Raw genomic sequence first — 10,157 nt, 5'->3', positions numbered from 1 at the left:
TAAAAGAATATTACCGAAAGGATAAAATAGTACAGTATATTCCTAAGCAAAAAACCCCATGAAACTGTATATATAATAATGTCCCATTTCTATAAATAAAAAAATTAATGAGGCAGAAAATTAAAACGATACATATTACATTTTAATAAAAATGTATCAATATGTGCTTGTATATCTTATACATAAAATATGCTTATTTTGTCGCGTGCATGTTATATAACATGTTATATAATGTAATCATGTCACATTTATATAATATGTACTGTATATTATTTAGATTTGTTACATTAGATATGGTGTCACTTTTGTAAAGAATGATCTACATATCTAATTGTACATGTTTTATGTCATGTATATTATATATAACATAACACATACATATGATAGAAACCATACATTCATATGTATATGCATGCATGAATGTATATTTCTTCCAGATGTGGACTTCAGTCCTTTGGGCTTGAAATAGAATAGGTTGCATCTTCTAGTTCACGTTTACGTGAAGTTCAATATACAATGTCCTACTCAAGATCTATCCGGATTCCCGGCGGCTCACAACTTTCTCCAGACTCTCCGCCCACTCAGGTTTCTTTTCCCCTTTCACTGCCCCAGCTCAGACGTGGGACTCGGCCTCTTCTCTGGAATTGGAGACATTTGGGATTTCTCCAAAACCACGTGCACAAGGCAAATGTGTGGGTGGTGGACTTTTTCTGAAGGTTCAGAGCACTAGGTGGCTACCTTCCCTGATGTCAGCAGCACGTCAGGCGCCCCTGCCCCTCAGGCTCTGCCCACAGTGGGCGCGGGCCTGGATGCACGGGTGGTGGGCGTGGCCGTGGGCGGCCTGCGTGGGTGTGGCCACGGGCCCAGCCTGAGGCTGGACGCCAGGCCCGAGCAGGCCCTCTTTCCAGGCTCTCCTCGCATCAGTTTCCCCCACCCCGTGTTTATCTCGTGCTCTCCACCGCAAGATTACAGCCCAGGACTCCTTGGTGACTCTAGCAGCGGTCACTCTGGACCAGAACCGACCAACCAGGGGAAAGTGAACCGTGAGTCCCTCCCCTCCGCTAGTCTCTAAAAGGGAAGCAGTGAGCCGTGTGGGCGCAGGTGGGTACCCGAGTTCTTGCTTCCGGCAGAGACTGGAGCAAATCCCCCCTCACCACCGACAGGCAGTGTGATTTGGGGCACGGGTTTTCATGTGCCTCCGTTTCCCTATCTGCAAAATAAATATGACAGTAACAAAAGGGTGCTGAGTATTAAATGAGTTAAATGCAGAAGAATATCTTTGGATTTGGTGGTAGGCAAAAGTTTCCTCGAGTTAATATGTAAGGAGTGCCCAGGATGCTTGGCACCGAGTTAATACTGTTAAATGTTAGCTATTTTATATATTTTTTTCTCCACAGATATGTTTTATGCATCACCTACCCCTCCCGTGAACACGCGGGAGTGGCCGCTATAATCAATTTGGTTTCAAGCGAGGTGTGTGTTAGCTACATCTAAAATATCAGAGGAAAACATGTCAACACGTGGGAGGTGGGATTACAGTGTTTATTTTTTCATTTTCTTTGTGCTTTTTCAAGTATTCCTAGTTTTGTACACTGAGCATTTGTTATTTTTGCAACTATGGAAAATGCGAGTTTTCAAAAGAAAGGCGCGTGAAGCCTCTTGGGAGGACAGTGAGTGGTGTAGGTTAGGAGAGATCTTTCCCCTGTGTGTACGTTGATTAAACCCTCAAGACTAGGCATGGCTTCTTGGCTCCTTGGGAAATGGGTAGACCTTTAAAATTAATGGTTCCCCACTGTTTGCATTTCATAAGAAATCTTCTTGCTTTTTGGACTTGCCATTTCAGCATCTTAAAAAAAAGAGAGAGAGAGAGAAATTAAAGCGTGAGACTCGATTCCTTTCTACAAACCAAATTGTTCTGAAAACTTCCCCTTCGATTCCTAGATTTGAAGAGGCTTAGCCTGCTTCCTGGCCCCTAATTGCTCTATTAATTTAATCTGCTCAGCGTCTCCCTGGAGTGTAAGTCATGGGTCCTCAGGGCTAGTTCTGGCTGGTTCTGGCTGCTCTGGTCTCTTCCACAGAGTTGCACTGAGCTGTTCTACATGTTACCCTGAGTTCTATTTTGCTGGCTGTTTCCTTCCAAGAGGGTTTCTCCTGGCCTAATTAAGTAAGCTCCGGTATTTGCACGAAGTTGCACATTAAGTGAAATGATGTGCGCTCATTTTCCCTTTCTCCAGCAGACACCTGGAGCTCCGCATTCGTCCTAATTTTCCTGTTTTGGATCCTGATCATTTCTCTTGTGGGCACTCAGTAGCTTTATGTTTGTGTAGCATGAATCGGTGTTTTGCATAAAAAGAGACCCCAAGCAAGTTAGTTCACTTTCGTTTCCTTCCCTGTAAAGTGGGGATAAAAGCCTACGAATTAGTTTCCTAGGGCTGTTGTGACAAATGACCACAAACACAGTGGCTTGAAACAATGGAAATCGATTCTTTTCATAATTTCAGAGGCAAGAAGAATTGAGGTGTCAGCAAGGCCATCCCCTCCAAAGTCTCTAGAGGAGAATCCTTCCAGCTCTGATCTTCCTTGGTTGGTGGCAACATAACTCCCGTTGTCTGCCTCCAGCTTCATGGGGCCTTTCCCGTGTCTCCTGTCTCGCGTCCTCCTTTCTCTTCTGAGGTCGCCAAGTCTTCCAGTTTAGGGCCTACTCTAAATCCAGAATGATCTCATCCTGAGATCCTTAACTTGGATTACATCTGCAAAGACCCTGTTTCCAAATAAGTTCGCATTTACAGGTACTTGGGACTATCATTTGGACATATCTTTTGGGGGGGCTCGTTATGCCATTATTACAACCTCTCTACCTTTCTGAGTTGCTGTGTGAGTATTAAAAATGATATGATAATATACATAATGCAGCTACCACAGAGCCTGACGCACAGTAGGTACTCAACCAGTGGTCATCTTTTTTTTTTTTTTTTTTTTTAAGTTTATTTATTTTTGGAGGAGAGAGAGACAGAGTGTGAGCAGGAGAGGGGCAAAGAGAGAGGGAGACACAGAAATCGAAACAGGCTCCAGGCTCTGAGCTGTCAGCACAGAGCCGGATGCAGGGCTCACACCCTCAAACCGAGAGATCATGATCTGAGCTGAAGTCGGATGTTTAACTGGCTGAGCCACCCAGGTGCCCCTCAACCAGTGATAATCGTAATAATTACTATCGCTAAGTGAGTGCTGTACTTACATTGGGACTAAGCCTATCTCTGCCTTAGTCCCCTTGCTCCTGATAGTATCTCTCCAAAGGAGATAATGCCCCATTTTACAGATGAGCAAACTGAAGTTTCAGAAGCTTAGACGGGATAGTAATAACAAGTGGAGTGGGACTCAAACCCAGGTTTTTGGGACTCCGGAGCCTGTGCCCTTCTCTACTGCACGCAGTCACCCCAGTGTTGCCTGTCTTTCTACTCCTCTGCTGTGACCTGACACCTTCCTCTCACCCCCATCACACTTCACACTCTGACCCAGAACTATGTTTGGTGGGAATAATAAGCAACGGAGAAAGAGAAGAAAGAAGTTTCTTTCTAGAGGTTTCCAGACCTGCTCGAGTGTCCTGGTGACATAGCAGCTGGCTTGCCCAAGGGTGCATGAGCTGTGAGAAGAAAGTCATAGTGCCTTTTATGTGCTCACCTGGGAAGTCACACATGACTTCTGCCACATGTATTTGTTGGAAGTGAGTCACTAAATTCAGCCCACGCCAAGGGAGAGGGGGATTTGGTGTCACCCTTTGAAAGAAGGATCAGAGAATCTGTGGACATATTGGAAACTCCCACACTCCATGAGAAGAAGATGGCCTTCATCGAAGAACTTAATCTGGTGATTTAAGTCAAGTTAGCTATGCAAAGGTTCAGGAGCAGGGGCTGAGGAGAGCACGATTGCTCCACATAAACAAGTGGGAAGAATTTGAACTATAGGTCAAGTGAAGGGAAGAAGGACAGAAAGGAAGTGAAGAGAGAGAGCATGAGCCTGGCAAAGGCTTGTGAGAACACGGTCTCGCTAATATGTTTGATGTTGACCCCCCCTATTTTGCCAAGCCAATAAACTTTTCTTTCTTTTCTTTTCCTTTTTTTTCTTTTTTTGTTATTTATTTTGAGAGAGAGAGAGAGAGCGCGCAAGCAGGGGAGGGGCAGAGAGAAGGAGAGGCAGAATCCCAAGCAGGCTCTGAGCTAGCCCTGAGCCTGATGTGGGGCTCAAACCCACGACATGAGATTGTGACCTGAGCTGAGATCAAGAGTCAGATGCTTAACTGACAGAGCCACCCAGGCGCCCCCAATAAACTTTTCTACGCACACACACACACACACACACACACACACACACACACACCACTTTGTGTGAGATGCTTTTAATGGCAGTTATGAAACGGGCAGAGTTTCAGGTCTCCGTTGATGGATTCTAAGCAGGGACCACACTTGAGGACAATAAAGCCCATTTGCAGATTTACCCTGTGTTACAGAAGCGGATGCTAGAGGCCAGAAGGCCCCTGGGAATTATCAGAAATCTTGAGAAAAGCAATGACATTTCCATGAGCTTGGAAGGAGAAGGAATTGTAAGAAGCAATAGGCAGGCCCTGTCCTGGAGTTGTTACTAAACACAATGCACAGAAGAGGGCTTCACCTGGGAGGGGCGAAGCCCGTCCTAATTTCCAAAAGTAGCTTTCAGACGAGAGGATGGGTACCAACTCTTTGGAGTTAAGTTTGCTCTTAACGGTCTTTGGAGGATTTAATGTTTTTGACAAAATCCTAAGACGCTGTTTTGCTTTTTCTTCATTATTTCAAGTCATTTGCTTCCCTCTTCTATAATGATTGGGGATGGGGTATTTCAGGGGCTGCAGGCTTAATTAGCTCTGAAAAATAAATTTAATGTCGCTCAACTTCAGGCATGATGTCAACATTATAGTCCCCGTCATTCTGTTTCATGTAGTTACTGGATTTGTACATCTCTTTTCTGCCAAGAAACATAAAGCCCTATTGAAAAATCTCTTAAAGAACATCCCTGATATTTTAATATTTAACGAAAACCCCTTTGACAAGGAAAGTCTCCAAAGGAAAGAGGGTTAATAGGAGGAGAGAGCATTATGAAGTTCAAATGTTGAACATTCCTCCGAGACTCTATTTGGCCAAGTCATTACACATTTAAAACTCATGCCTGGGTTCTTTCTTATAAGTCACTATGCCCATCGAGGGAGGGTCTTGACTCTCCCTGTAACCCCAGTGCCTGACACAGTCTATACACTATAAATATTTGTTGACTCGGGCATTCGTAAGAGATTATTAACACTTAGAGACTAATTGGGATCTAGTTCTAGAAAATTCCCAAAGGTAAAAATACTTTGGAATAATGAAGTCCCTGATCAAAGCCGTGAATTTCCTTGTCCCTTACTAATTTGGATCAAGAGTCAGGAAGGCAGAGGGGGCAGTTCCCAGGGTGGGATTTGAGGGGAATGTGGGGGAAGATGGCATAGGGTTGGTGCGTCTGTCCATGCTATGTATACACATTGAGATTAGTGTTTTAAGACACCCTTTTGCCTGTTTTCAACAGTTTTGCTGCTGAAGTTCCTTCAAAATAACTGAATGATGAATAGATTTTGAAAGAAGTCCATCACTCACTGAATGAGATACTGTCTTGTGTGACGCGCCCTTACGTTTGTCTGCAAGGATCCCCAAATAGATGTTGCATTCCATGAGAAGAAACCATATTTTTCCCATCTCAAGCCCTATAGCAGTTCATTCTGGCCCCACCCTCCCTCCACTACTAGGCTCTTCTCCAAGTACAGTGAATATCTCCTGCCTTCAGGTTCAGTGCATTTGCCTAGCTCCTTACGTAGTGGAGGTGTCAGCTGGAACCTTCTTAGCCCTTAAGACACAGAAGGAATTGTCTCAAGTACCCCATTCCACAGACTTTGGAAAGCCTGGTGCCTTCTCCAAGCACATTCTGGAGGGGGGGGGGGGGGACCTAAGTTCTGGCTTACCTCTTGTGCTGACCTGCTGTTCCTGTGAATTAGTTCAACTCAGGTTGTATCTTGCTGCTTTGTGTAACCCAAACGTGAGACTCCACTATTTCCTTATTTTCTATAAACTCACATGGCCGTATCTTTGGGTGTATGGCAGACTGTAATTTTTGCTAAAAACTCAGGAAGAAGGAAGGCTGGGTATCACAGAAAATCAGACAAGTTGCTTTTACTCATTCTTTTTTTGTCTGTCTGTTTTTTGTATTTTACCTATTTGTCTTGAGAGAGACTGAAAGAGTGTCTCAAGGGGAGGGGCAGAGAAAGAGGGGGAATCTCTGTCAGTGTAGACCCCATTGTGGGACTCAAGAACCATGAAGTCATGACGCGAGCTGAAATCAAGGGTCAGGTGCTTAACCGACTGAGCCACCTAGGCGCCCCTACTTTACCCATTCTTTATAGCCTCCTTGGTCATGTTCTTAAAAACATCCCTCTGCCATTTCTGCTGCCTTCTGCCAGGTTATGTCACTTCCTCTCCATTTTCTTTCCTTCTCCTTGCTTCTTTTCCTTTCTCTCAGGAGAAAACAAAGCTACACAAAAATCACCCCTACTCCCCGCAAATTCTTCCCATTTTCTGGGCCTCCCTTACATATTCAAGGACACACTGAAGTTTTAAAATTACTACCCCCAAGAAAAGGCTTTTCTTAAATTCTAAGACAAATCAACCGCCATCCTAGTTTTTGTCAGGATATTAATTACTAGGGCAATATGGTGATGGTTTAGCTTTCTAGTTACTCTGATTCCCAGTTTCTCCATCTATAAAATGGGAATATGACAGCACGTGCTTCATAGAAGGAATGTGAGGATGAGTAAGTTAATGTGTAAAGTCCTTAGCACAGTCCTTGGTACAGGATTCACAAGAAAATGTCACCTATTCTTACTAGCTCCCTCACTTCCTGCTGAGGTCCTGTTCAGACATGAAGGTGCAAATCAAGTGCCAGCACCCCCGTGGAGACTTCTGTGAGCTTTCCCAGCCTGAGCTAATCAGTCTAGCTCCCTCCCTCCACGCATTCTTGTGGCACTGGGTTTACACTTCCCTGCAGGCAAGGAGGAGTGCTCAGATGCATCAGGCAAGCCTTGAAATGAATTTACAGTCTGGAGGGAAAGAAAGATGTGGGCATATTGAAAGGGAATGACGCAAGGAAGCTGCAAATGAGTGGAGGAGGGACAAGCAAAGAGGTACAGTTGCCAGCTTCAGGGTCTGAAGGTCAAAGTCAGCAATGTGATCATGTTGCCAGTGTTGTCAGCCCTGAATACCATTATGCAGTTCTTCTGTCAAGTTTTCATCTGTTGGAAAGTTTACCATGGTGCAGTTTTAGGGCTTGCCACTGTTACGCTGTGTTGATTATTTCAACATGTGTCTATCAGGACCTGATCAGGGAAGCAGAACTACTATGAGTTATGGGATAAGGAATGTATTATAGGAAATGGACCTTACATAATTGGGGGAAGAAATGGGGGAGCAAAGGCCTGGAAAGGGGAGCTGAAGAACCAGAGAAAAGTCACTAACCAGCCCTGGCTTATGGGGAAATGTGGAAGCCAGGCAAATCCAGCCACTGGAATAGAATTGGGAGGGGGCGGGGGCCGAGGTAGAGGTCTACGGGGGATGGTTGGTTCTTCGTGATAGCTGCTTCTGTATGTTCATAGCATCTGCTGGCAGGCCTGGGGTTGCTGCTGGCAGAGCAAGCAGGTGGGAAGGAGGGCTGGAGGCAGCACCGGGAAGGATGAAGCACACTGGAACCTGCCAGCATGTCTGTCTGTCCATTTCTCACCACCTCTTACCAATGACCGCCTTTCGACTGTAATGGTACCTGCTTCATTTCTGCTTTCTAAATTTCATACCACTTCACTTATGGCCCACTCAACCCAGAGTCACACAGAGAAATGAATTCTAGGAAACAGCTCCCAGTAGAACAATCCAGTACAATATGTATTATGAATCTCAGTATTCACTGCAAATTGGAAAAATGGCTGATGGCTAATTTCTACTTCTTGGAACAAAGAATAAAGAACAAAGAGGGAAAAGTTATAGGATCTGGGTAAATGGCAGGGTCAAATTTTAGAACAGACAGTCCATAAGCAAACTCACACATATATAGATACAGAATATATGACAGAAGAGTGGGGAAAAGATAGTCTTTTCAGATAAATGGTTCTGGGTTAGTTGGATGTCCAAATGGAATAAATAGTAATCTTGACCTTCTACCTCACCACATATATAAATATCAATTCTAAGCACATTATAGATCTAAATGTGGAAGATAAAACAATAAATCTGCTGGGGTGCTTGGGTGGCTCCCCAGTTAAGCATCAGTTAAGCATCCGACTCTTGATTTTGGCTCAGGTCATGATCTCACGGTTGGTGAGACTGAGCCCCTTGTTGGGCTCTGTGCTGACAATGTAGAGCCTGCTTGGGATTCTGTCTTTGTCCCTCCCCTGCGTGTTTGCTCTCTCTCTCTCTCTCTGTTCCCCCCCCCCCCACGAAAAATAAATAAATGAACATTAAAACATAACAATAAATCTGCTAAAAGATAAAATAGGAGACTAACTCCCATGACACATTACCCAAATTGGGTAAGATTTCCTAAATAAAACCCAAATGCACTTCTTTGTGGAGAAAAAACACTTCTTTTTGGAGAAAATGTAGAACGATTATAAAGTACAGTTGTTGGATGGAGTATACATTAATTCATCCACTTTAGAATACTGTTTGATGACGTCTACGAATGTTGAGTATATTCACACCCTATATTCCAGCAATTTTGCTTTTCGATATGTACCCAATATAAAGATGTATGTAGGTTTACCAATGTATTTATCTAAGAATGTCCATAGCTACTTTACTAATAATCAAAACCAGGAAGCAAGCTAAATTTCCATGAACAAAAGAGCAGATCAATACATTTTGGTACATGTGTGGAATACAGCAATGAAAATGAACAAACTGCTGTTTCATGCAACAACATGGATGAATTTCACAAGCATAATTTTAAGCAAAAGAAGCCAGACAGAACTGAATATACAGTGCAAGACTCTATATAAAGCTCAAAATGGGTGAATCTATTATGTTAGAAGTCAGGATAGTGGTTTCCTTTACTCATTTTAGTAGTGGGTGTTGATGACTGAGAGATGTTATGAGGGAGGTTTGGATGAGCTGGGCATATTCTGGGTTTTGATCGGGAAGGTGATTATAACCTCTGATAATTCGTTAAGCCACACACGTATGACTTAGGCTTTTTGTATGTGTGTTTTACTTCAAAAATTTTTTAAAGCTTATTTTTAGAAAAGCTTTTACAATGCCCTGGCTATCCACCACCAATTGTCATACCTAATAGCCTTTTTCTTACCTTTTGCCTCTTTTATCCCTCCTACATTATTTCCTACCCTCTGGCTCTAAAAATGCATTTCCTTTCATAATTCTTCCTGCACCTGGCACACCTAACTTTATTGCTCAGCAAAGATTTCTTGAGCATCTGCAATATGCCAAGCACTGAACCAGGCCTAGAGTTCATGATGGTGAGTAAGCTAGCAAAGGTTTTGACCTCATGGGGCTCCAGCTTCCAATGGAAAGAGGCTTATAAACGAGAAATTGCATCATAACTGACTCTTCTTTCCCCTTCTCAAAATTTTGGTCTTCCCCAAAGTTCCAGATTAAAGCCAGCTTCTCACAATCTGTTGTTTATGCCCACTAATGACCTCATCACTCCCTGCATCATTGCCATTGCTGGGTAAGACCTCAGCATCAACTGACAATTTCCTCCACCCTCCCTCCCGAATTCTGCCTCATCCTGCATATTTCTGCTTTTGAAACGTAGACACCCATTCTTCCTCATTTCCAGGCCTGTTGCTTCCAACCACTCTGGAGTCCTTACTCCTTCTGCTTCCTCCTTGTTTTAGGGTTCCTTTACAAAACTAGAAGCCACTTGAACTTGTTTGTTTAATCAGAACTCGGGTTTGGAACGCCAGCAAATTGTTGAAAAATCTGGAGAGGGCATTTGAAACAGAGCTTCCGAGACCCACCCACAACCCTTGGAATCCTACTGTCTCTGTCACAAAGTGGCAAGTGACTCCTGTCACTACAGAAGGTCCTCAGATTAGGAAG

At 43.7% G+C, this 10,157-nt stretch overlaps 1 long non-coding RNA gene across 1 annotated transcript; it reads right to left on the bottom strand.

The window, feature by feature from the left end:
* Positions 1 to 1,528: 1,528 nt before the first annotated feature.
* LOC144615090 (uncharacterized) lies at positions 1,529 to 3,732 on the bottom strand. Its single transcript, XR_013553486.2, has 2 exons — positions 3,589 to 3,732; positions 1,529 to 1,846 (listed from the first exon to the last, which is right to left on the bottom strand). It is a non-coding gene; the product is annotated as an uncharacterized LOC144615090 (long non-coding RNA).
* Positions 3,733 to 10,157: the final 6,425 nt, after the last annotated feature.

This window comes from Panthera onca, chromosome F2 (assembly GCF_046562875.1).
Source record: "Panthera onca isolate mPanOnc1 chromosome F2, mPanOnc1 haplotype 2, whole genome shotgun sequence".
NCBI lineage: Eukaryota > Metazoa > Chordata > Mammalia > Carnivora > Felidae > Panthera > Panthera onca.
Note: the sequence above shows the minus strand (reverse complement) of the source record. Positions and strands in the feature narration are given on the sequence as shown.